The 26,947-nt window shown below is 40.3% G+C and overlaps 1 protein-coding gene across 2 annotated transcripts in view; it reads left to right on the top strand.

Moving 5' to 3' along the window:
* LOC120926629 (S-adenosyl-L-methionine-dependent tRNA 4-demethylwyosine synthase TYW1-like) overlaps positions 1 to 26,947 on the top strand; it is a 256,887-nt gene that overhangs the window by 181,048 nt on the left and 48,892 nt on the right. The gene's annotated exons all lie outside the window — the stretch shown is intronic.

Here is a 26,947-nt window from a genome sequence, read left to right as displayed (position 1 = left end):
ATTGTCAGTTAAAGTGACGCATTGCGGAATCGCAAAAAGGGGCCTTAACCTGCATAATGGTCCGGGTCTTAAGTGGTTTAAGGTATAAAAAAAATTTGGGCTCTAGAACCACTTTTAACAAAAGGATATATGGAAAATGTCAATCACTTTGTTGGCTACCGTATGATTCCGGGAACACCGATAGGTGGTCCCCTGTCTTTAAAAGTAATTTGATACGATCCAGAGAATGCATGATTGTATTCCTCCTTTTTATATAGATATAATAAAAATGATTGTAATACCGTATATACTCGAATATAAGCAGAGGCACCTAATTTTACCACAAAAAAATGGGGAAAAACGTATTGACTCGCGTATAAGCCTAGGGTGAGAAATGCAGCAGCTACTGTAAGCAGAAAAGAGGGTCAACAATGCCCAGGCCTCCCCTTGGTCCCGTCCCGTGATAGGCGTTTGACACTGTGTTCAGTGTTCTGCCTATCACGGACGTTCTTTCATTCTCGGAAAAGAGCAGGTCCGTGATGGGCGGAACACTGAACACAGTGTCAAACGCCTATTGCGGAACGGGATGGGACCAGGAGGAAGCTGCAAGTTTTAAAAAATGGACGCCCGCTGACTCGAGTATAAGCTGAGAGGGTTTTTTTCAGCCCTAAAAAAAGGGCTGAAAAACTCGTCTTATACTCGAGTATATACGGTAGCTTAGGGTAAGAACAGAATATGCAACAAATAAGGCTGCTTTCACAGCTCTGCTTAAAAAAATGCATAAAAAACAGTGTTTTTCTTATGCGTTACCAATGCATTTCTGGTTCATTTTCTGGGCACCTATTACTCAGCATGCAATTGTGAGGCCTCATGCACAACGGACCTTAAAGCAGATCTCCACTCTAAAGTGGAGTCCCGCTGATCGGCACCCTCCCCCCCCTCCGGTGTCACATTTGACACCTTTCAGGGGGAGGTGGGTGCAGATACCTGTCTACAGACAGGTATCTGCACCCACTTCCGGCCCTACGATACGGGCAAAAGACGGGTTTTTTCCTCGTTTCCCGTCCGTCCCCCGTTGTATGCTGGGAACACTCGGCTCCCAGCACACAGCGGGAGCCAATCGGCGGGCGCAGCGCGACTCGCGCATGCGCCGTAGGGAACCGGGCAGTGAAGCCGGAGCGCTTCACTTCCTGGTCCCCGCACCGTGGATGGAGGGGGGAGCAGCAGGGTGACGAGCGATCGGCGCGTCATCTGCTGCGATCACCGCTGGACTCCAGGACAGGTAAGTGTCCTTATATTAAAAGTCAGCAGCTGCAGTATTTGTAGCTGCTGGCTTTTAATATATTTTTTAGTGGCACATCCGCTTTAAAATAACATTATAAAAACTACAGTAGCTTTGCAGTGAGTTATTTTCAATGTTTTTGCAATAGCCTTTATTGGCGTTTTTTAGTCTTTTTATAAAAAACAAATTCTTTCAGTGGCCCAAAAACGTTGAACACCGGTGAGCTACGTTTTTGAGTGTTTATCAGCTCTCATCAGTGAGAACTGAGCCATCGGCTGTGCTCAGTGGCTCGGTTCTCAGTGCAGAGACGTCTGGGGACAGATGCTGCATCCACTGAGGTAAGTATGACTAGCCAAAAAAAAAACATACTTCTCTTTTAAGTATAGTTGGTGTTCTGCTTTTTTTTTCACTTTAACTACTCTGAAATCAGTTGATATAAATTACTGACCCCTTTGATCTGGGGAAAAGACCTTGCTGTTCCCAGCACTCTGATGCTGACCAAGGATGAGCAGATTGCTTGTTCCCTGTCACACTGTGGGGCTTCTACTTTGCTGTGGCCAGCTGTACTGTTCTTACATGTCGGCACAAGGATATGTGCTGCAGAGCCAAATGCCACAGCAAATGTACTATCCTAGAATACAGATGTGCAAGTTTATGCTAATGTAGGAAAAACAATTATTTTTGGTGGTTAAATTGTTTTCTAAATATCCATGGCTAGAAAAGACTTTATATACAACTGAATTTTTCTATACACCAATGCTATGATCGTTTTGTGAAAATATACTCTTTGTTCTTGGAGTTTTGCTTGCCTCATAAATTGTATTATTGGTTATCAGTCTTTACCAATTTTTAGGTTAGTTATACTAATTAAAATTGTCCTGTAACATTTTCAGCATATTAAGACCCTGGGTAGTCTATAGACTTTGCCCCCTCCCCACCTCCTAATTTCCCTTTATTTTAGTACTATTTTTTTTTTTTACTTCTAGATTACTGCTTTGATTTCCCTGGTTGTAAGACATTTGACCAGTATTACTCAGGTTTGTTTAAACGTGTTCAGCCAAACCCAGCACACTATGCTGCCCCATAAGGGTATAGCAGCATAGTGTGATGAACCCACCTACCTACCACCCAGGGTTCGCCTTCTGGAGTTCAAAGTCCACAACTGCACTTAGAAGAAGCTTCTTGAGATCCTCTGCAGCCTGAGATAGCTTTGTCACAAAGTATTGTAGGGACCAGCAGTCATGGGGACCAGCACCCCCTAGTCCCAAGGAATGGAGTGCCATCTTATTGTTTTGGGCTGCACATTCTCTCCTGACTTGATGAGCGCTTGATGAGCTTAATGAGTTCTTCATGAGCGGCTGCAACAGGGGAGAGTACACACTGCACATGTTTGCCTCAAATAAAGAGTATGGTACTCTCTCCCTTTGTTATAAATCCTACAGTACTGTTAGTGGGGAAGTGAAATTAAAGTTAAAAAGTTTATAGATGTAAACCGGCAACAGTGTTTCTGCTAAAATACACTTGCCTACCTGTTGGCAAATTCCTTGTAGAATGCACGCTGATCTGCACATGCATCAATCAGCTTCTATTCTGGCACATTGCCTGTGTGCCAGGATGATTGCACTTCTGTGGGAGAAGATGCTGGTGAGGGGGCCTTGGATCGTTGGAACAGAGGTAAGTATTACTGCTTTTACTTCCACTTTAGTGTGGAACTTCACTCTCTCTCAATCCACATTGACTTTTTTTAATCCTTATCCTGCTAACATTGGTGAATAGATGGGAAAATATCATATTTACTGGTTTTAAACTATTCTTTTTATATTTTTTGGTTGATTTTCTTCAGTCACACCCTGGTTTCCAGCCCTAGGCAAATGATGCCATATTCGTGTGTCTTCAGGAGGGGAGGAGAGGTTTTCTCAGCTAAGCACACAGTGAATATAAAAAGTCTAAAATAAATGAGACAAAGCTTAAATCATTTCAGAACTTTCCCACCTTTTTAATGTGACCTATAAACAATATAACTCAATTGAAAACAAACTGAAATCGTTTGGGGGGGGGGGGGGTAAAACTAAAAAACTAAAATACTAAAATGTGGTTGCACAAGCTTACACACCCGCTGATAACTGGAGATGTAGCTGTGTTCATAGTTTAAGCAATCCCATTTAAACTCATGTTAAATAGGAGTCGGTACAAACTTGCCATCATTAAAAGTGCCTCTGATTAACCTCAAATACAGTTCAGCTGTTCTAGTAGATCTTTCTTGAAAAAACTTTTTAGTCGCATCCTACAGAAAAAGCCATGGTTTGCAGGGAGCTTCCAAAGCATCAGAGGGATCTCGTTGTTAAGACATCAGTCAGAAGAATTTCCAATGCATTAGATATACCATGAAACACAATGAAGACAGTTATCAAGTATAGAAAATATGGCACTACAGTAACGTTTCCTAGAGACATTGGTTGTGGGGGGGTAGGTGATGCGAACAGTTGGTGTCCCTGATCACTTCCACACCAGTCCTAGTGCCTTGATCACACCACACCAGTTCGTTTGCCTCCATCACCACTACACCAGTCAGATTGTCTTAAATCGCCGCCACACACCAGTTGGTGTCCCTGATTATTATTGGATCATAGAATTTTTGTCCTTGGATAGCCTGAAGGTGCTCCATGGATTTCGGGCTTCTCTATGTGGCTAGGCTGTGAACGTCGCACATGTGGTGTCGCAATACTTGGGAGTAGTAGCAGAATGTGTTTTGGGGTGTAATTCTAAGAGTATCTATGCAGTATGTTGGAAATATCTTAATAATTGACAACTTTTTGCAAAAATAAATAAATAATATTTTTTTTTTTTTTTTTTTTATGTATTTTCCTAAAACTTGTGGTAAAAAAAAAAGTATTCAAAGACTCAATATGTCTTGTTTTCCTAAATGGGGTCATTTTTGTGGGCATCTCTCCTGTCCTGGAAATTAGATTATAATTGATGCCCCTAGAATGCCTAAAGATGCTCATTGGACTTGGGACCCATCTGTGTCTAGGCTGCGAAAAAGATTATATATATATTATAAATATATATATATATATATATTTATATATATATATATATATATATATATATATATATATATATATATATATATATATATATATAATCTCCCGAAAAAAAGCTTTGCCTTCAGTTCTACTTGACAATCTTAAAGGGGTTGTAAAGGTACGATTTTTTTTCCCCTAAATGGCTTCCTTTACCTTAGTGCAGTCCTTACCTCATTCTTTCGAGTTTGCTTATAAATGTCCTTATTTCTTCTGAGAAATCCTCACTTCCTGTTCTTCTGTCTGTAATTCCACACAGTAATGCAAGGCTTTCTCCCTGGTGTGGAGTGTCGTGCTCGCCTCCTCCCTTGGACTACAGGAGAGTCAGGACGCTCTATACGTTGCAGATAGAGAAAGGAGCTGTGTGTTAGTGGGCATCCTGACTCTCCTGTAGTCCAAGGGAGGGGGCGAGCACGACACTCCACACCAGGGAGAAAGCCCCCCATTACTGTGTGTAGTTACAGACAGAAGAACAGGAAGTGAGGATTTCTCAGAAGAAATAAGAACATTTAAAAGCAAAATGGAAGGATGAGGTAAGTGAAGGAGGACTGCACTAAGGTAAAGGAAGTTATTTAGGAATAAAAAATTGTACCTTTACAACCCCTTTTAACTAATAAAAAAGTATGAAAAATAGTGTAGGGAGATGAATCACTGCAGAGGCTCTACTTGGAAATAGTATTTAGTCCACATGCAATGAGCAGATTAGCTCAACACTCAATATATATGACACAGAGACGCACTGTGAAGTCTGCGTGTGGCGAGGCAGAGAGCTTCCAGTGCATACTAACCCATTGTGGCATTAAGACCCCTTTCACACTGAGGAGTTTTTCAGGCAGTACAGTGCTAAAAATAGCACTGCTATACCGCCTGAAAAACTCCTGCCCAGCAACCTCCATGTCAAAGCTGGAGGGCTTTCACACTGAGGCGATGCGCTGGCAGAGGCGCATTGCGGGCGGTAGTAACCCTTTATCGGCCGCTAGTGGGGGTTAATATCGCACCGCTGGCGGCCGAATCCCACGGCAAATCCGACGGTATAGCGCCATTTTTTTTAGCGGCGCTATACCACCACCATGGCTCCCGCCCCAGTGTGAAAGGGGCCTAAAGGTAGCAGTATTGCTGCTTTATTGCAGTGTCGCCACATATGAGCAGTTTTCTAGAAAGGACTGAAATTGATGCTTTGTTATATATTGACTGTGTTGGCTGAAGAACAATAATGTAAATGCTAAAGCCCATAGATAACTTTAGTAAGGATTGTTCCACATGAATAAAAAAAAATTGCCTTGACTACTTCTTTTATTCAATCAGCTATATTTAGAAGTCTTAATAGCTATTTTGCTGGCATTTATAGAAGGCTTAAAACATTAAGCATTACAAAATGCATGAATGCATTACTGTGTGGCATTTTTGAAAACCAAAATGCAAAAGCTCAATCTGTTTTAGGCACACAATATACCCAGCTACTTATTAGATCTCGGCATTTCCTGCTGCTTTGATAATGGATATTTATGGCTTTATCAGGGCTGGAAGACTGTGAATCATATTGTCCCATAATTAGAAGACTTTTTACATAGCATGTGGTTGCAGTATTTTTAATGGGAACGCAGACAGCATTGCTAATATGCCTATGCATTATATTTTAGACCTCCCCACCTGGACTCATTTAACAAAGCAGCAGATGGGACAGATTTATTTCACTTTTTATCTTATCTGTAGCTGCTTTTTTTTTTTTTTATCCTGTTTGAAACTGACAAACTTTTAGAGTCTGTTCACAGCTATTCAATTTAACACAGGTAAACAGGGGTTTGCTTTTTTTGGGGGGGGGGGGGGGGGTCGTAGTTATGTCAACTAGCTGCGTTTTTTTTTTTTTTTTTTTTTTTACATTCTTACACAATATTCAAGAACAGCACTCGTAGTAATATGAATTGAATGCATGCCAACATATGAAAAAGCACGTAAAAGGAAAAACTTTGACTATACCTAAACTGATTGTAAAAGATCACCTTACATTAAATAGAAATGAAAGGCAAAACCTTTGTCTACAGATATAAAACGATGGACAGGTATTTTATCTAACAAAGCTCTATTAATGGTATATTTAACAGACCAAAGGGAGAAAATTAGAAGGTTTTCATACACTTTAAAGGCCAAGTTCACCTTTTGCAGAAAAAAAAAAATGCCCAATAATATATTTTCCTAAAGGAGTCGAGAGTATTGTACACATGAGCCGTAGATTATGAGTGTATTGCAGGCTCCTGCAGATTTCATCTGGCTTTTAGAATGTATGGGCTTTCTGTTTACAAGCCAAAGGATAGGTTATTGGACTTGGAAAACGATCATCAGCACCCCTGCAACTCATTGAAAACTACAAGTTCATCGGCCACTGTGGCAGGCGGTACTTGAATTTTATTCATTCACAGGAGTCTGTGAATGAGTGACGCAGCTGTGTGGACGGAGCCCTGCACAACCACACTTTTTTAAAAGATAACAGCGGGTAAGAGGAAAAGAACCTAAATACGAGTGAACTTATCCTTTAAAACAGAACTGTGGCCAGGCTATCCAATTCAAATATGTACTTATTCTTAACAAGCAAGTAGGTAAGCGTTGAAGAAAGCCCTCACTACGCTCTATATTGGCAACCAGTGTGGCGTATGTTACCCTCAATCTGCAGCAGAAGCTTCTCATTTTTTTTTTTATTTCAGTATCTATTTGTAGTGCAGCTTCTCCCTCGCAGCAGTGAACTAGCAGTCTGTCAATCTTATAATTTTATAACAGAGTGGCAGCACAGGAAGAAGGAAAAGAGCAGAGTGCTGAGACCCAATTTAAACAGCTTCACTGCTTCCCTTGTGGAATTCTAACTTCAACATAATGACTTATTGTGCAAAAATATGTATATACTTAGCTATTTTCGTTCCATTCCAATCCAATTTCCCCATTTTGTCAGCCAGTGCAGCTCCAGGGTAGATCATGCTGATGGCTAATAAAGCCCAGAGCCACGGCATCATCCTCAGTCTCGAGTGGCCCATCCGTTGTTGACACTCCCTCCTTCCCCCTGAAGCATCGGCTAGTGTGGCCAGGTAAAAGAATCATGCGACTAGAGCAGTCTGAAAATAGCTAAGTATATACTAGACATGTGCATTCGTTTTCGTCCAAATGCATTTTTGTCCGAATTTAAGGTATTTATGTTATCGTTTTAACAGACAATAACGAAAGCACAGGGAGTGAAAACCGAAAGATCCGACATAAACAAATGCTTTATTTTAGTTTTCGTTGCGGTCGAATGTGCCTAACCTTAACTCTATTAGTCCAATATTATTCTACTTAAAGAGAAAACTTAAAGAGAAAAGATTCGACAGAGAGAGAAATGAAGATTCGACATAGAGACATGCATTTTTTTTACGAAAAACAAAATAAATAAAAACGAATTTCGGGAGTAACTAAATGTATTTTTCGGACAAAAACTAAATTACGAAACAAAATATTTCAGTGTCTAGTATATACATCATTCTTACACAGGTTAGTAAGCATAGGTATTCAGCGGGGTAGGGGACATTTTTAGTTGGAGTAATTCAATTTGAGCTCATTTTAAAGCTTATTAACTGCTTGTTAGGAATATGTGAATATTTGAATTGTCAGCGCTACTTTTAGGCATGCTTAAGTGGTTTTCCAGCCAATATTATGTAATTTTAGCATGCCTTAAAATGTTAGTAAAGTGCAGATTTTAAGAGGGGGAAAAAAAATCCCCTGCAAGGCAATAGTATAATGTGCTAGTATGCATTGCACAGGACTTTCATCTTCCCGCGGTTCTCCATCTTCCCTTGGTTTTTCTTTTTAAGGTTTGCTGGCTCTGGTCCTGTGAATGTCTGCGCACGGGAGTTAGGATTTATGGCACAGAGCCCAGAAGGGATCACACGGATATGCTGTCCGTTCCGAGCACATGCATACAGTGTAAATATCTCTTAAACACCACAAGTTTAGGGGATATTCACTGTACCTACAAGTAAGCCTTATTGGGGCATTTACAACCACTTTAAGCACTATTTAGCAGTCTTTTGTGGTATTGCAGCTTGATGAATTGGGGAATATGGATGGCCTAACCATTCAACTACCACCGATGCACGTCATACACTGCGCAAGCCAACTGTATGATTTCTGATGAAAACAATCTGGCTGCTCTACAGCCACCCTATTTTTCTATTTTTTTTTGCTCCTCCCTGCCATATTTCTTAGGCCAGTGTTTCTCAACTCCAGTCCTCAAGGCGCCCCAACAGTTCATGTTTTCAGGATTTCCCTCAGCTGTTGTAATTACTAAGGCAGTGAAACTGATTAAATCACCTGTGCAAAATGATGGAAATCCTGAAAACATGACCTGTTGGGGCGCCTTGAGGACTGGAGTTGAGAAACACTGTCTTAGGCTATGCTGTCCCACTTGCAGACCCAAGAATCGCATTGCGGTTGCCAATGGGTGGAGATGAGGGAGATCAGTTAAAATCTGTTTGCAGATCTCCCCTAGCTACAAAATACCAATATGCAGCTTATATAACTGTACACTGCAGCGGAAGTAAGCAATGTGTATAACGTAATTTCTGTTTTCTGGTGCCACTTTACCTGGCCGCTTTAGTGAAAGTCAGATGAGAAATCTGCGGTTTTAAAAGACCCCTGATTTCTCATTAAAGAGATCCTGTTGTAGAGTAGTGTGACATAAATTTGAAGGACCACCATTTTATCATCTAAAATCAATTCTCCTTGGGCAGGTAAAACCTATGCATTTGGTCTGCTTATTTGCCCAAAGTTCCACTTAATAAAAAATAAAATAAAAATTATTTGTTCAGCAGGGATGCAAACTTTATGGATACCCACCATATGGAGAATCTCCAAGTCATTATATAATATGCAAACGCAATGTGTCACTAAAAACTCTATAGTCTGCGTGTAAGACTAATATGTGGACTGCTGGTATATGCAACCTTTTTTTGCAGATTTATTTTTAACGTCATTTGTTTTTATATAAAAACTTGTATTGGGTACTATCTTTAGTGTTCTCTAAAATACAGATAAATCTGATTACTTTGCATTTCATTTTCTTCATTTTAATCATTGTGGCACTTTTTAAAAACGTTTAAAATGACTATGCCATTTTAACTGACATTTCTAATATTTTTCACCGTTATGTTTTATATGTGTCCCGGCTGTCTAGGATAAATCCATGGCATTCATTCACTGTGCTTTACAGCCCCACTTTGTGCACTTGTGCTTATGACCATGAATTATAGCCGTTCTTGTTCTTCTTCAACTGACCCGTGGGCATTAAAGAAACACATTTCTTACACGTCCTTTAGTGTCCTTGCATTGTTTGACATTTTTTAACCTCTTTCTCAATACAATCGCTGATTACCTATGATAAAAGAAACAGAGCTGCTAGAAGATTGAATAATACTTCTGATTATCACAAGCAGATTTCTGCTTCAGTAAAGGAGATGCAACCAATTTGAAACTGCATCTTGTAAAAAAAAAAGATAATCTAATAATAATATAATCTGATTCAAATTATGGTAGCCTGATTTACAGTTTCCCATGGTTTACAAGTTCTGTCTAATACAGAATAAGTGTCTTATCAGTGCTAATATCCTGGGACTGTTAGATTTTGATGTGAATAGTTCTGGTGTTTGATAACTGAAGTTTGGGAAATTTTGGCAAACTAAATGAATGCACGTATATTTGCAGGAAAAAATTGAAAAATTTGCATTTTAATAATTTTTCCATAGGAGCCTGGAAAGTATTGTACCCAGGATCCTCTGATCATGGGTGCAATTCCTGGCCCCTGCAGACTCTTGCGGATCTCTGTTCATACCAAGATACAGGCTTTCAGTTGGAGAGCTGGAGGAAGTGTCAATAAACTAAGTTTGATGTTCACTGAATTCATGTTCCATTGAGAACTACAAGTCTCGTCTGACACGATGTTGAAGGTCCCACTTGCACCATGGTATATCCAAATTTTAGGGTGTAAAAGGGTGGATTTGGTATTGGCCTAAGAGTTCACATTGGGTCAAGTGTTGGAGGGTCTGTGAAAGCGGTGCTAAAAAAAAGGCAATCGGACATTTAAAGGACCAGTAATCAATATTGCATGTAAGAGCCCTTTTGTTTTAGTCCATTACTGACCTACAATGCCTGTTTGCACATTCTTTCTGCTGAAGTATACAACTTTGAAAATAGCAGGGCTTTGCTTCCTTGTGACAGACCCACCCTCCTTATGACTGGTGATCTGATGACTTGGGTAATAATGAAGAAGCAAGGGGAGAAAACACAATTCCAAGGAGTTCATGAAACAAGTAGGGAGATTTTTTCACGGTTGTTGGGTATCGTTTTGTAGCAAGGTAAACGGTTTGCAGCATAGAAGTGACCTCACCAAATCTCTCATATCTCATGAGACTAGCAGTCGAAGGCAGAAGAGACTTGGATTAGTGGTTCTCAATGGGGTTACACAGCCACAGCAGATGTTGTCTGGCCAGAGGTGCCAATCTGGTCACATGGTGCTGTGGTCAAAGCCCTGTCCAACATCTATCATTAGCTGTGAATTACCTGCTAACATGGGGGACTTCAGGACACAGACAGCTTTGCACCATCAGATGCTGCTCATTTTCTTACTACACAAGAGTAAGATGTTTTTTTTCTATTTGAATAATTTTTTTTTTTTTTTTGCTTTCTCACCAAAGGAAGCGGATACAGCAGCGGTACATAACATTCCAAAAGGGTGTATATTACTTCAGAGTGCTCATGAACACATTGGCATACAACTTATAATAAGTAGTGATACAGCAATCAAAGGTCTTTAGCTGGTCTTCAAAATAGGGAGTTTGTTTTGGTGCCACAAAATTCCCTCTAAACAGGGGGAAGAGTAGGCTTGTAGTACAGTAGGTAACAGCATAACCAACTGACTTTTTATAATACCCGTAAAGATGTCTGCTTTTGTAGAGGATGGAGTGAACTTAAATGTTTATGTAAGCACAGAAAGTTGGCATGTTCAACTGTCCGACATTATATAAATATGAGCACAAGACTCATCAGTATTGGGCAATTAAGTGACCGAATAGGGAAGGGAAAGGCATATGAAGAAAAGAGGAGAGAATAGGGTACAAAAGAAATGAAGGGGGAATAAGTACCTGTCCGGAGTTCTACTATTTATCCCATAAGTTTGCCTTTATCCAGATGGTAACTGTATATACGAGATCCAGAGGTTCCATACTTTTTCACACAATTGCTTATCTCGCAGTACACAATTTTTTCTCAAGTCGAATCCATGTTTATTTGTGCTTTTAATGAAGACAGATCAACCATTGTGGTCTTCCAGGCCATGACAATCATTCTCTTAGCCGCTAAGAAAATAAAATAGATCAGTGTTTGAGTGTGCCTGGGAATATTATCAACTGATTCATTAAAAAAGGCAATCGGAGGATTCTACGTGATATTTTCCATGGTTTCTGAGTTTATCAGGAAATTAACTCCAGTGCGAATTGCACAGGACCCTCCCCTGTGCATCTTTTGGTCTGTTTTCAGGTCTGAATTCAGAAAAAAAGCTGACCTTAAATGGTGAATGGAGACGTACCGGACTCCTCCTGTGAACCCAGTCTTATGGATGCAAGAGGTCCAAGCCCTCCAATTATCTTCCTCTATTTCTTTAACTAGGTCTCTTTCTCATGTGAACTGGTTAGTCATCTTTGATCGCAAACTAACAAATCTCTTGTAGAACATTGAGATTCCATCCCTTCCGAAAGTTATCAATTTTGAATAACTGTTTTCAACGTATCGGGTGTATATTTCTGGAAAAATTTAAGATAATGAAAATTTGCTGCAGTCTGAACAGTTCTGAGTATGGCATCTCAAGGTGCTGAGTAAAGTGGGAAGAGGGATGTATACCCTTGTGGTCAAAGTGCCCTGTACATTATATATCTTTGTTCAACCATCAGAATTGATGGTGTTGTAGGCCAGATGGTAACTTGGATTATTAAATAGTGGGACCACCCGTGAGTGAGAAAATGGCAAAACCATCTCATAAGAGCAAGATTCTTAACCAAGATGCTTTTTATTAATGATCCATTCCCATACTTTTACTGTGTGAGTAAATTTTTTAGAGAATTTCATTGGTTTAACTAGTCAGCTACATTTGGTGAGTTCTACCCTATTGGGTTGCACCTAGTCATGGTGTTGAGCGGGGCAGTTTTGGGTCATTTGGAGGAAAAAAAACGTAGATTTTAAAGGCACGTGAATGTATTGCATTAAGGACTGATTTTTTTTTAATGCTGGAAAAGAAGAGTATTTTTCTGAAACACAACTGTTGGCCCCCTGGCTTGAACGTGCAGTAAAGCTCTGGTCTCAAACTTCAGGCACTTGTCTGTCTCTTCTAGACATTTTCTCACACGAATGCCATGCATGCACCTAGTAGCTCCCTGCTGCCCGGTTTTTATTTTTATTTTTTTATTTATTTATATTAAGCGCTGTATATAAAATTAGATATTTAATGTATGTTATATTTAAAAATATCTGAATTTCCAGCCATGGGGGTGCTTTTTTCCTTTTTTCCCTGTTTTCCAAATCGTGCTGTGTTGTGTTGTGACACAGCCACTGATGAAGCCTACTATTGGCCATTTTAACACACAATAAACATGCTTGGTTCACTTGTTGAAACCCACCTGAAAAAATGCCATTCAGCCATCAGAGTAGTTCAAGTATGTTGACAAAACGATACTGCAACAAGCATCCAGAAGATGTAGCACTAAGCTGCATCAACCGGTTTAAAAAAAAAAAGTGAAAAGTATTGGGTAAAAGTATTTTCTTAAAAAGGGGAATTGTTTGATACACACTGCTCTGGCAAACTAAAAGTAATTTGGGGTTTTGGAATAGCCATCACCAAGTCAATTTCTGAAATACGGTATGGCTTTTAGTAAAAGTAATTTGAACAAATATATAAACAATGTTTAACATTGGCTTCTATATAAGGCGGGTTACTGAAACAGCTCAGATGCACCCAATAATGTGGAGAAAAATGTGTGAATCAAATCATTTAAAAAAGGATGTGCATACAGAGTACTAATACATTTTTAAACTGCATATGGTTGTACTCTTGTACATACCTGCTTGACATTTATTGGAAGGGCACAAATTCAAACTGGATAAGTGGAAGGAGAATAAGTAGCCTTGAAAACTAAAAATGAATCACTGTGCATTGAGTTTCAAGTGTTTTGTCAAGTTGTGCCATTTTAGACATTGACAGAGGATTGTTTGTTTTTAGTATTTCTCTATTAAGTCATTAGTAAATCTCTTCAGCCCACAGATGAGCTCTATTTGCTTTGCCTTATTACTGTAAAATGTAACTAATGGCTTGCTAGAATTCTATTGTGAATTGTTCATGGATTGGAGAAAATGGCTCTTCTTTGAAGTTATTGTCTTTTCTGTATTCAATGTAAATTCAGACCATAATTCATAAAAGCTTAGGCAGTACTTGTTTAAAATCTATATATTAAATTTTAAATATATAGATTTTAAACATCTCAAAGATATGATATGGGTTAAATAAGAGTTCTTTTGACCAGAAGTGAAAGCTTCAATCAATATAATAAACATTTAATAGAGCTTATACAAAGTCTAAACTAACACGCAAACTATCGCCTTAAAGAAGCAGGAAATGGTAGTTTAACCACTTCCGGACCGCCTCCTGCACATATACGTCGGCAGAATGGCACGGCTGGGCACATGTACGTACAGGTATGTCCTGTACTAGTACCCAGCCGTGGGTCGCGGGCACACTCCCGCGACCCGGTCCGAAGCTCCAGGACCGCGGGTCCCGCGGACCCGATCGCCGATGGAGTGCGGCGATCGGTCCCCGGAGCTGAAGAACGGGGAGAGCCGTGTGTAAACACGGCTTCCCCGTTCTTCACTGTGGCGGCTGCATCGATCCTGTGATCCCTTTTTATAGGGAGACACGATCGATGACGTCACACCTACAGCCACACCCCCCTATAGTTGTAAACACACTAGGTGAAACTAAACTCCTACAGCGCCCCCTGTGGTTAACTCCCAAACTGCAACCATCATTTTCACAATAAACAATGCATTTTTTGCTGTGAAAATGACAATGGTCCCAAAAATGTGTCAAAATTGTCCGAAGTGTCCGCCATAATGTCGCAGTCACGAAAAAAAACTCTGATCGCCGCCATAAGTAGTAACATTTTTTTTTTATAAAAATGCAATAAAACTATCCCCTATTTTGTAAACGCTATAAATTTTGCGCAAACCAAGCGATAAACGCTTATTGCAATTTTTTTTTTTTTTATTACCAAAAATAGGTAGAAGAATACGTATCGGCCTAAACTGAGGGGAAAAAAATGTTTTTTTATATATTTTTGGGGGATATTTATTATAGCAAAAAGTAAAAAATTGCATTTTTTTTCAAAATTGTCGCTCTATTTTTGTTTATAGCGCAAAAAATAAAAACCGCAGAGGTGATCAAATACCACCAAAAGAAAGCTCTATTTGTGGGAAAAAAAGGACGCCAATTTTGTTTGGGAGCCACATCGCACGACCGCGCAATTGTCTGTTAAAGCGACGCAGTGCCGAATTGTAAAAACCCCTTGGGTCATTTAGCAGCATATTGGTCCGGTCCTTAAGTGGTTAAAATACAAAGTATTTACATGGATGGATACAGAGCATATTCCTCTAAAACATTAAAGTACAGACCTATTTAGTTACAGGTACCACAGACCCTTTTCCATAAATACCTTTTTAGAACCAGCCTGCAGGCCATCCTTCCATAAAGTGATCTCCCTTCTCCTCCTCTCTGGAGTATATCTCTATATGCTGATGTCTCATTGGTTGGCCTAGCTTGGATCAGGATTGGAGGCCTTACTACATAAGTCAGCACCCTTTCATGCAAATCCTGCCGACTATATCCGGGCAAGAGATTTAATTGAATTTTCCCAGAATTACAGGTAGGGCTATCTTCATTGCATATCACAGCATGGGGTCAATTGAAGGAAGTGGGTTTAACACAATGGAATTGTCTCTCCAAGCTTGGAGCTCCACATAGTCTAGTCTTAACAAAAGGGCTTTCCTAGGTGCTAAATTACATATATTCAGCAAGCTAAATGAAATGTATTCATAATTACAATATATATTCATATATACAGCTATTTAATTTAGATTACCCATAAAACCATAAGGCAACATACTCTTATGTAATAATATAAATAGCATGGCATTGTAGTATACAGTATAGCGCGGATTTCCTTAGGCCTCGTACATACGTCTGAGAATCTAGTCAGGAAAAACCCGTCGTTTTTCCCTGACGAGATTCTTGGCAAGAAACTCTTGCTGCCAGAGTGTACTGACTTCCATTTCAAAAGAACCGCGCTTCTCTTGAAAGGAAATAATGCAGTGACGTCATCGCGTATGACGAGCATGCGCTCGTCACGTTCGATGCCGTCGCCGCTATCTCGCTTCACCCTGCCTCTGCGGTGGAAGCTACCACGCATGCGTCAAAAGTAATTTTGAGCATGCGCAGGGTTCCACGGCGACAGGTAAGTATACACACTCTCGGGTTTCTCGTCAGGAAACAGGCCGACAAAAATCTCGACGAGAAAAGCAGGTTCTCTTCTTTTTTTTTTTTTTTTTTTTCGTTGAGATTCTGGACAGATTTCCAGACGAGAAACCTGAATGCCTCGTACACACGAACGGGAATCTTGGCAAGAAGCAGTTTTCTTGCTGGTTTTTGCCAAGAAACCCGGTCGTGTGTACGAGGCCTGACTCTTTCATTTACAACACTTAACCACTTAAGACCCGGACCAAAATGCAGCTAAAGTACCAGGCCCCTTTTTGCAAATCGTGACTGCGTCGCTTTAACTGACAATTGCGCGGTCGTGCGACATGGCTCCCAAACAAAATTGGCGTCCTTTTTTTCCCAGAAATAGAGCTTTCTTTTGGTGTTATTTGATCACCTCTGCGGTTTTTATTTTTTGCGCTATAAACAAAAATAGAGCGACAATTTTGAAAAAAATTCATTGTTTTTAACTTTTTGCTATAATATCCCCCAAAAATATATATAAAAAAACATATTTTTTCCTCAGTTTAGGCCGATGCGTATTCTACCTATTTTTAGTAAAAAAAATCGCAATAAGCGTTTATCGGTTGGTTTGCGAAAAATTTATAGCGTTTACAAAATAGGGGATAGTTTTATTGCATTTTTATAAAAAAAATATTTTTTTACTGCTAATGGCGGCGATCAGTGATTTTTTTCGTGACTGCGACATTATGGCGGACACTTCGGCCAATTTTGACACATTTTTGGGACAATTGTAATTTTCACAGCAAAAAATGCATTTAAAATGCATTGTTTACTGTGGAAATGACATTTGCAGTTTGGGAGTTAACCACAGGGGTCCCGCGGTGCCGGTAACGGAGCTTCGGACCGGGTCGCGTATATCGGCATTAGGCGGTCCTTAAGTGGTTAAAATCCTTGGAGCTGCAATGTGGATCAGTATTCTTAGTGCCATTTAAACAAAAACATTTTAGTTTTGCTCTGGCACTGAATAGGTTTGTATGTGTTTTTAACTGTGAATTATGATTTTAGTTTGATTCACCCCTGCTTGGTGTTTCACCAGCACCTAAACAGTCTTGTATCTTAGACTTGGCTAAAACAACTTCTCTTGACTACACGGGGTATATATAGTGGTTCTTGACTCTTCTCTTCTGCTTCTGTTACTTGTATAAATATAGCAGCCAGCTCCAGCCACTGATGGCAAATACTGTTACTGAAAGTTGATTTACCTAGAGAGATGACTGCTATATAAGGCTTTGTCTACATGCATATATAACAAGACAATAAGGTTCAGTCGTTTGAGTTCTGTGGGCGCTCTCAAACAAAGCAATAGCAATTGGAGGTGGACATGCTAGGCAGCAGGGAAACTTTGTCTACAAACTCTGGTCAGCCGCTTGGCACTGTTAACATGCTGGTACCATGTTAAATGCATAGAGGTGGACTCTTTCTGTAAACATGCTTCTAAATGTCGGATTGCAGCTGGATTAAAGTGATTGTAAAGTCTTTTTTTTTCTTTTTTTTATATATATATCTATATCAGACATGCTTGCCTCCTCTGTGCAGTGGTTTTGCACAGGGCAGCCCCAATCCCTTTCTCGGGTCCCTCTTCGCTGCTCCTGGCCTCTCCCACCTGTACAGTGCCACCACAGCAAGCAGATTGACATGGGGGCACCCGAGCTGGGCTGCAGCTCCGTGTTTCTATTCAGACATGGAGCTGCCGTTTTGGCCCCACCACCCCCTCCCACTGCTGCCTTAGGCCAAGGAGGAGTGGAAATCCCGGCAGAGGCAGGTCTTTCGTGGACATCGCTGGATCGAGAGAGGGCTCAGGTAAGAATTTGGGAGGGGGGGGGGTGCTGCTGCACACAATACTGTCATGTAATAGAGTGCATGAAGGTAAAAAACCTTGTGCCTTTAGAAATACTTTAGGAATAACGATTATGCAATTACCTGGCTAAGTTATTTTAGGACTTTCAGATGCAAGCCACCTGGTCCTGATGATTTGTTCACATTGTTTTTCGAGTCTTTTTAGAACACAGGCACACTTTTATGTGTTGCCAACAATACTGTCTTGTTTATTATGCCTCTCCTGTTCCATAGTAAAAACTGAAGATAAATTTATTTTAATATACCATCCTTTATGGGGCCAATATGCTCTGACTTCTTTTTTTTTTTTATTAAAAATATACCGGTAGTTACATTGAGGTTTTTTTTTTTGCTCTCCTTTTGCATCTCTCATTGTCGTTTGCTGCCATGATTGCGCATTTACATTTCTTATTGCAATCTTTGTCACTACGTGAATGTTAAGTGTCTCCTTGGCCTTATATTTTTTAAAGGACAGTTTTTTTTCTTAAAATGTGAATTTTTGCACTTAAATTTACCCACCCAGGTTTAGCCTTGTGTGTTTTTTTTATTTTTTTCCTTTTTAAAGATTTGTTGCCCATTGGAATACACTGGCTAATGCCATTACTTAAATGCTGTTAAAGCACTCCCACTTCTCCTGATTTTTGTTTCTAGAATATCTTCCAATTTAATATTGTGAAGTATGGAGCGCAGTTTGATTAAGTTTGCTCTCCTAAAATTTTATGTACTTGTCCTACCCTTATGTCTGCTTTTCCAGTGCTGTACAGTGAATGTAATTTGCTGTCTCCCATGTTATCCCTTACTTCCACTACCGATATCATCTTGGTTGTTTGTGATTAGTAAGCAATCTACTGTGGAGAGGCGACCCCAGGTCACGGTGTGTATTAGCACCTCTATGCATTTAACACCAACTAACTTAAAAGGGTTGCAAAGGTTTTTTTTTTTTTTCCACCTTAATGCATCCTATGCATTAAGGTGAAAAAACACCTGGATAATCACCGGCCCCTCAGCCCCACCCCCCGTTTTACTTACCTAAGCCAGTTCACCTGCTCGACACGTCCCTGCCGTCGTCCTCTCCACAGAGTCCCGGCTTTGATTGCATAGATTGATAGCAGCGCAGCCATTGGATCCCCGTTGCTGTCAATAAAATCCAATGACGCGGGCGCCGGGGCTGAGTCATACACTCAGCGTCTATGGACGCTGAGTGTATGATTTAGGCGCGCGTCTGCAAGGTAACCCCCTTGGGAGAGAGATTCCCAGAGGGGGTTATCTAATGCAAGAAGTCGTCGCCGATGGACCCCAAAAGAGGATGTTCAGGGCCACTCTGTGCAAAACAAACTGCACAGTGGAGTATTACATGTTTGTTTTTTAAAAAAAGGAGGGGGGAACCTTTTTAGTATGCCTTTTAACATGGTACCAGCAAGTTTATATTTAATTATTGTTGATCTTCTTTAGCAGTTGTTTGTTTGTGTATGCATTGCCAAACTAGTGTTTATGTTGCATATTAAGACACACTTTTTTTCCATTTCAAATGTGCCCATTAAATAAATTCACTCATCTGCTTTAATCGGAAGCCTGAAGTGCTTGATGATAAGATTTAACAATGAAACATCTTGTGCATTATTTATAATGTTATTGTCTATAAACATATGGCTAGTCATTAAGATTTTTTATATGTGAGAGTCTGTCATCTGTTTCTACTTTTTTGTTTAAACAAAGTTTCCTGGACACCGCTTGATGAACTAGTAATGCTCGCTGTCTAATTTTTTTTTTTTTTTTTTTTTTTTATAGTTGCTATAACCTTTTTCCTTTTTCCTCTTGCCTTTTCTGTTTGCATAAGTTAAGTTTTAAAGAAGTCCAGCCAACACTCGTTTGGCTTAACTTCTCCTGTGGATCACGGGAGTGCAGTTAGTTTTGCCCTTCTGTGACCTGTTTTCAGCATAGTGCGGGCTGAAGTCCACGCTCTGCTGACGTCACAGAAGTCGGTCCAGTTCCAAGTACTCACGTCCATGGAGTCGGGATCCGCCAGATCCCTGGAGCGTCACCTGGCTCAGCCTCTCAGTGAACCACTGAGCCGGCCGCCACCTCCACAACCTAGTGCTCGAGGAGGGAGAAGAGCAGAGAACTGTGACTGACAGTCTGCAGCTCTCTACTCACGGAGCTGTGAGAACCGAGTGATCAGCGGTGTTTAATTGCTCGGTTTTCAGTGTAAAGGCTCTGGGGGACAGATGCAGCATTGGGCCGATGCTGCATCCACCTAGTTCGGTATGAATCTTAAAACAAACGTTTTTTTTTTTTTTTTAATGGTTCTCATGTCCACAGATGTAGCTTCCCAACTCTTTAGAATTAAGGGATGATCAACATAGAAATGTATCACTAGATTTGAGAAATTATATTCTCGGGTATTTCTATTGCAACGTTGGACGTGCAGAATCAAACCATATCACAAAAGCCCAAAAATACCCCTGCTATGTGAACAGTGAGAAAATTACTCCCTTGGTCAGCTGCTGCTCCCAGGTTGCGATGGCTATTTGAACAATGATACCAACAGACAATTACACTGCTATCCTGTTTATATAAAATAGTGAAAGTAAATATTTATGGTTCAACAGTTCATGCATAAAAAAGTGCTTGGAGTCCACCAATATAGTGTGACAATGAATGAACACTCCATGGTCCCCCCTTTGTGCTCCCACACCAAATGTATAGCACTATTGGTGCTGGCACAAGCGTCACCCAAACATCCCACTCATATATCTATCCCATTACTCCAATATCCCTCAGCTGGTGCAGCATGGGTTTATTCTGTATACAAGTTGTTGAACAGTACCACTCTGTTTTTAAACCTCAGTTTTTAGGCAGGCATAAGAGATGGAAAGGGGAAAGCTACCATATTGTAGTAATAGGTATTATAACCAATGCACTTACATTTTAATGTAATACAAATGCATAAAAACCTGGAAGCGTCACTCCAGCGTGCACTCCACAGGCTGGAGGTGACATCAACGGAAGCCCTGCTCAAAATGTTTAATCTTGACTAATGGCTGTCCATTGTACACTGAGCTGCAGAGGTTAAGTACATTTACAAATAAAAAAAAATCTTAAAAGGCAGGTAAAGGCATCCATGCCTGAATGCAGAAACAATGGGTTTAAAATATGTACTAGAAGCCCATCTATGGAGAGCTGTACAAGAAGATCTGTACAGCCAAATCGAAAGTCAAGCTGCTGATTATTTCAGATCCTGGGCCAGTTAAAAAAAAAAAAAAAAAAAAAAAACCCAATTCAGCCAGAGCCATTTTTAAAATAAAAGTGCATGTTTTTAGCCTGAAGATTAAATGCCCCAAACAATGAACGCAAAGACCCTGAAAAATAAAATGGTAGTTGCAAGTTTTAATGTAATATATTAGCCCACATATTTATCAAATGCAAATTTTCAGTAAAAAGCTAATTTCAGTGCACACAAACACTGTATATTGCTTTATTTTTTTGCAAAATATAAAATATGAGATTGTATTGAGTAAATGGGTAAACAATTAGTTAAATAGCAACAAACTTTGGTACCCAAAATTGTCCAAAGGCTTCACTTTAAAAACCTTAATGGGTTCAGTTTAAAGTTAACCATGAGCAATAGCCCCAGAATTATTGCTCTCACTCCGACAATCATGCTGATATGTGATGTGTAATGCATTTATTGTTTTTGTGCGTAGGCGCAGCCACCACATGCTTTTTGTGTTGTGTGGGAGTCAAGGAAGCTCAGAAATGGCCACACTTAACCTGGAAGTGACTCTACATGTCGCTTCCATTTTTATTCACCAGAGGAAAGATCAGTGAATGACCGTTTTGTTGGTCTTCCTTGTGTGCCATTCACCAGCCCCTACCATGCTGGTGTCGGTTCGTAGGTAGGATGGTGGTTCTACCTTCAGTTGGCTGTGGAAATGATCTGGGGCTGCTTTACAGCACGCCAGAGTGCTTTCAACTGAAAGTCCATCACCTGCTGAAAACATTTTTTTGCAGATAAAAAAATTGAATTTATTGTTTTTTGTTGCAGGAATCTATAAAGAATTGCACCAGCAATCTGCAGATCTGTCAGTGTATCGGTTTGCTGGTACCTCGTACAAGGAAGCTCATACATTCTGACAGGAAGACTCCTTGAACTACGACCATGATAGTTCATAGGCTGCTTGACCTTTGAAGTTTTTCCATTCACAGAGCACCGTGAATGAGTGACATGGCGGGGCGGGCAGAGATTTTTATTTTTTGTCGGCTAGCTGGGCAAGAAGATTCACGTGGGATCAGGGGGTGCAGGGTCGGTCCATTTATAATGTGTTGCATGTTACACCCGAATTTGGGTGTAACATGTTATGAAAAGTCAACTTATCCTTTAGCCGCTTAAGGACCTGAAGGATTTGCTCCCTTAATGATCAGGCCTTTTTTTACGATACGGCACTGCGTCACTTTAACTGACAATTGCTTTGTTGTGTGATGCTCTACCCAAATAAAATAGATTTTTCCCACAAATAGAGCTTTCTTTTGGTGGTATTTGGTCACCTCTGCAGTTTTTATTTCTTCCGTTATAAACAAAAAGAGCTACAATTTTGGGGGAAAATTTTTTTTTTTTACTTTTTTTTTTTTTTTTTTTTTTTTTAATAAATATCCAAAAAAAAAATGTCTTCATCAGTTTAGGCCAATATGTATTCTACCTACTGATTACTGTATAAATGTCACTGGCAGTAGGGGGAGATCAAAGGATTGTGTTCCCTATGGAGGTGTTTCTAACTGTAGGGTACTGACTGGAGGAGGAGCGAGATCGCTGTTCCTGATCACTAGGAACAGCATATCTTTCTCTACTTTCATGTCTGAACAGGGATCTGTCTGTTTACATTGACAGGTCTCTATTCTTGCTCTCTGAGGAGCGATCGCAGGTCGCCAGTGTACATCGCAGCCGCCAGCCACGCGCATTAGCTCTGACGTTGTGCAGCGGGTTTCCCCTATCGTTTTTTTTTAAAGCAGCCGACGTACACCTACAGCGATTTGCGCAGCCGTGCCAACCTGCCGCTGGTCGGCAAGCGGTTAAACAGTGTACTAGTAAGTGGTAGCTGGTAGACCAGGACTTTAATAGGTAGTAAGTAAAACCTGTGCCCAGACTATGCAGAAAAGTAGTTTCATATTCTGAACCAGCTTTCAACTGACTTTAATAACGATCTTTACCCACCACTTTAGCTATAGGCATTGTGTAGAAGTTTGTCTTCAAAGTTCACTACGGAAGCACTAAAATCACCCCCCCCCCCCCCCCCCCACACACACACACACACACTACTTTGTCACACCAGAATCTTGAAAGTCTAAAGTCCACAACTTTAGAGTCTGTAGTTACAAGCCCCAGGGAGTCACTTGAAAATGCACCCGCAGTCCAATTGCCTTTGAGAACCCTAGCGTGGATTCCCACAGTTGTCTGCAAGAGGCAGCCCCATTGAAAGCCACCGGCTCCCGCAGACTGCCTTTGTCCAGGGCTGATCACTTGCGATTGTTACATGTGAGTGGGTGCAATTGGCTGCAGGAGTCAGCAGCCACCCATTGCTTTTAATGGGGCTGCCTCTTGCATCAAATTGCAGGATTTCCATGTGGGGTTCTCGCATGTAATCGGACCGGTGCATTCACAAGCGTCAATGTACCCTTAGAACTCTTCTACTGCTTTAGAATATGTGAATAATTTTAATCATAATATGTGCAAAGGTTCCATCACTTCAAATTGTAAAATAAGGTAAACCTTCTGTGCTACTTCAGCATCTAGTTGTATAAAGAAGGTGCTTTTTTTTTTGGTCAAATTCTCATGGTTGAAATTAAAATTGCTTACATATGCTCATAAGTGCACCTTTAATAAATCAGGCCCAGGTTCACCTAATCTGGTTTACCATCACTTGCAAATGTGCCCTTTCTCTTTCGTGGCATTTAGATTAAAGCTGAAATATTGCTCATGACAACCAGAATCAGTCATTTTTCAGCTGCCGTAATGAATATAATAACGGCACTATTGTCCTTGACCAGTGCATAATTTCCAACCTGAAAAAATCTGTATTCTTAAAATATTTTTAACTTTGTCATTTGTATTGATACGTTTTTTACATATATAAGCAAAGCATCAATTTTGTGTCACAGGTGTGATGATGCATGCACTTTTTTTTAAGCTATTCCTTCTAAAAGCAAAGCAGCTTGCAATGAGCCAATTTTTTATCCCATGTCACTACCCATGGTTCCAACACAGGACAATTATGTATGATTATGACGTCATAAATATTCCAGGGTGTCTTGTGGCAAAATGTATGAGTCACTCATGAACTGCTCCTTAGCGCTGCTTTAGCATTGCTAAATACATAAAATGCGTTGGATATTTGTAATGTACTTTTCTCACAAACTCAGACCTGATATTTCACATAAAAGAACACAGGATTTTGTTTTTCACTGGTAATAAAAGAAGAAAAGCTCACCACGCATAAAATTCTGTACTGCATGAATCTGGAAAACAATGCAAATGTAGGAGTGTTTTAATCGGATTTTCATCTGAAGGAGCCTTATGACATAAGTGGATAAAAAAACAACTGTACTGTATGTAGGGGCACAGCTGCCGTTCCCACCCAGTCTGTAATTCCCCTTTTGTTTTATTTTCTAGAATTGATTTTCTGTGCAACCATTACATTATTTTGGCTCAGTGTGGGAGTTAGAATTATAATCCAATCATCGATTTTGGCTAGAAGCAAAATGTGCTGGCTTTCAGGAAATGTATGTACGGTATGTTTTCCTGGTACTGCAGTCATGACAGCTGACAAGATTGCATTTAGAGTATAATTAAAGTTTTGTCAAGTTTCCGTAAGGTAACATACAGCGTATGTTAAGCTTGTTTACCACAGCAGAATATAAATTGGAACTATATTTCTTTGAAAAGTATATTTAAGTGAAACTGCGCTTAAAAGTTAAATATTTAATACCCTAACCACTTCAGCTCCGGTAAGTTTTACCTCCTCCATGACCAGGCCATTGTTTGCGATACAGCACTGCGTTATTTTAACTGACAATTGCATGGTCGTGCGATGTTGTACCCAAATAAAGATTTTCCCCACAGATAGCTTTTCTTTTGGTGGTATTTGATACCACCTCTGCGGTTTTCATAATTTGCGCTATAAACAAAAAAAAAACCGAATAAACGTTTACATTCTTCTATAAAACTAAAAAAATTAAAATCTAATTTCTTCATTGGGTTAGGCCAATATTATATTCTGCTACATATTTTTGTTAAAAAAAATCCCAATAAGCATATATTGGTTTGCGCAAAAGTTATTGCAACTACTAACTATGGGATAGAGTTATGGATTATAATTTTTTTTGCTGGACTGCGACATTGCGGCAGGCAAATCTGACATGAAGTGACCCTTATTGGGGACCAGTGACACCAATACAGTGATCGGTGCTAAAAATGCACTCCCTGTATAAATGGCTAATTGGCTACCGCTTCCTCCAACCACAGGAGGAGCGCGGCTCTAGCTGCACGCGCGCTCCAGAGCCAAAAAAGCAATCGCATACAGGTATGTGATTTTGCGCTAAAGGGTCCACCTGCTGCAGTATATGTACGTTGGGTGGTCCTTGGGTAGTTAAAGGATAAAAATAAGGGAGTTTTGGGACTTTAAAGCCGGGGATCACCCTATAAACATAAAATTAGGCATAGTAGCGCGAGCTACAGTATGCCTGTCTTGATTTTTTTTTAGCCCGGTACTCACAGTGCAATCGTAAATTGAAGATACCGACTCCCCGCGGGGAATGGGTGTTCCTATCCAGACGGAGGATGATTGACGGCCGGCTCTGGCACGTCACGCTTCTCCGGAAATAGCCGAAATAGGCTTGGCTCTTCACGGCGCCTGCACATAGTCTGTGCGCAGGCGCCGTGAAGAGCCGAGACCTACTCCGGCTGTCTTCGGGGAGCGTGCCAGAGCCGGCCGTCAATCATCCTCCGTCTGGATAGGAACGCCCATTCCCCGCGGGGAGTCGGAATCTTCAATGTACGATTGCACTGTGAGTACCGGGCTAAAAAAATCAAGACAGGCATACTGTAGCTCGCGCTACTATGCCTAATTTTATGCTAAAATGTTGCTATGGAGGGTGAACCACCGCTTTAAATGAGGCTGCAGACATGGTGTAGGTAAGTTGGGAAAAAGAGGTACATATTTATCAATAGAAAATGTAAAGCATATCACATACAGCAAAAATCACCTTAAGGAGACAACATCAGAGTATATATTGTTGTGCGCATGTAATACGGCATTGGAAATACAACAGTGCGCAATCCAGCGCCATAAGGTGATCAGTGTTAGTGGATGGGTACATTCATAATGAGTATTTATATATACAATGTCATATAGGCAGCCAAAGGCTAAAAAAATAAATACAATAAAAATAATCATTATATTGTTGTAACCAGTAAAACCAGAAAAAAGTTTCAATGTTGGCAGATTGGAGAGTAATTGCATCTGCGTCCCAGTTGCCCGACGCGTTTTGTGTATTTAAGACACTCATCAGGGGCTGATGTTTTGGGGTATCTATAAAGTGTATAGTAGAATATGGTTATTGAATAGGTGGTTAAAGGGGACAGTCTAGAAATAATTGTGCCCAAGCAGTACCCTGAAAATTAACTTTGTCTTGCATTTCCTGCAAGACAAATAAAAAATAGCCGTGCATGTACTGTGCCTTGAGCCTCATATCTATTTACAGTTTAAATCTAACCTTTGCCATTAGTTTTTATGAGATTTGAAAGACTTTGTGATGTCACTACAGTGCTGGGGTTTTTCCTTTCCTGGAAGGGAAGCTGTACCTGTACTTCTGTATCATTTATCCTGTAGACCTTACTTTCATCACCCCTCCTGCTGCTTAATACTCACCAGTCATCAGGGACGCAGCTTTGACATGAGGAAGCAAAGCAGTGTCCTATAACAAGATGGCTTCCTCCAGACATGCACAAACAAAACATGGTAAGTCAGTAATCGTGGGGTGGACAGCTGCAGGGAGTCCATTTGCAATACCAGTTAACTGCTACTCCTTTGCTTTCTGCAACTTTTTTTTTTGGGCAACCACATGCTGACCTCAGTGATCTACATTTTTGATTTAGAACATTAT

The sequence above is a fragment of the Rana temporaria genome, chromosome 2, assembly GCF_905171775.1.
Source record: "Rana temporaria chromosome 2, aRanTem1.1, whole genome shotgun sequence".
Taxonomy (NCBI): domain Eukaryota; kingdom Metazoa; phylum Chordata; class Amphibia; order Anura; family Ranidae; genus Rana; species Rana temporaria.
The sequence above is the reverse complement of the archived record's forward strand: the minus strand, read 5'-3'. Positions and strand labels throughout refer to the sequence as shown.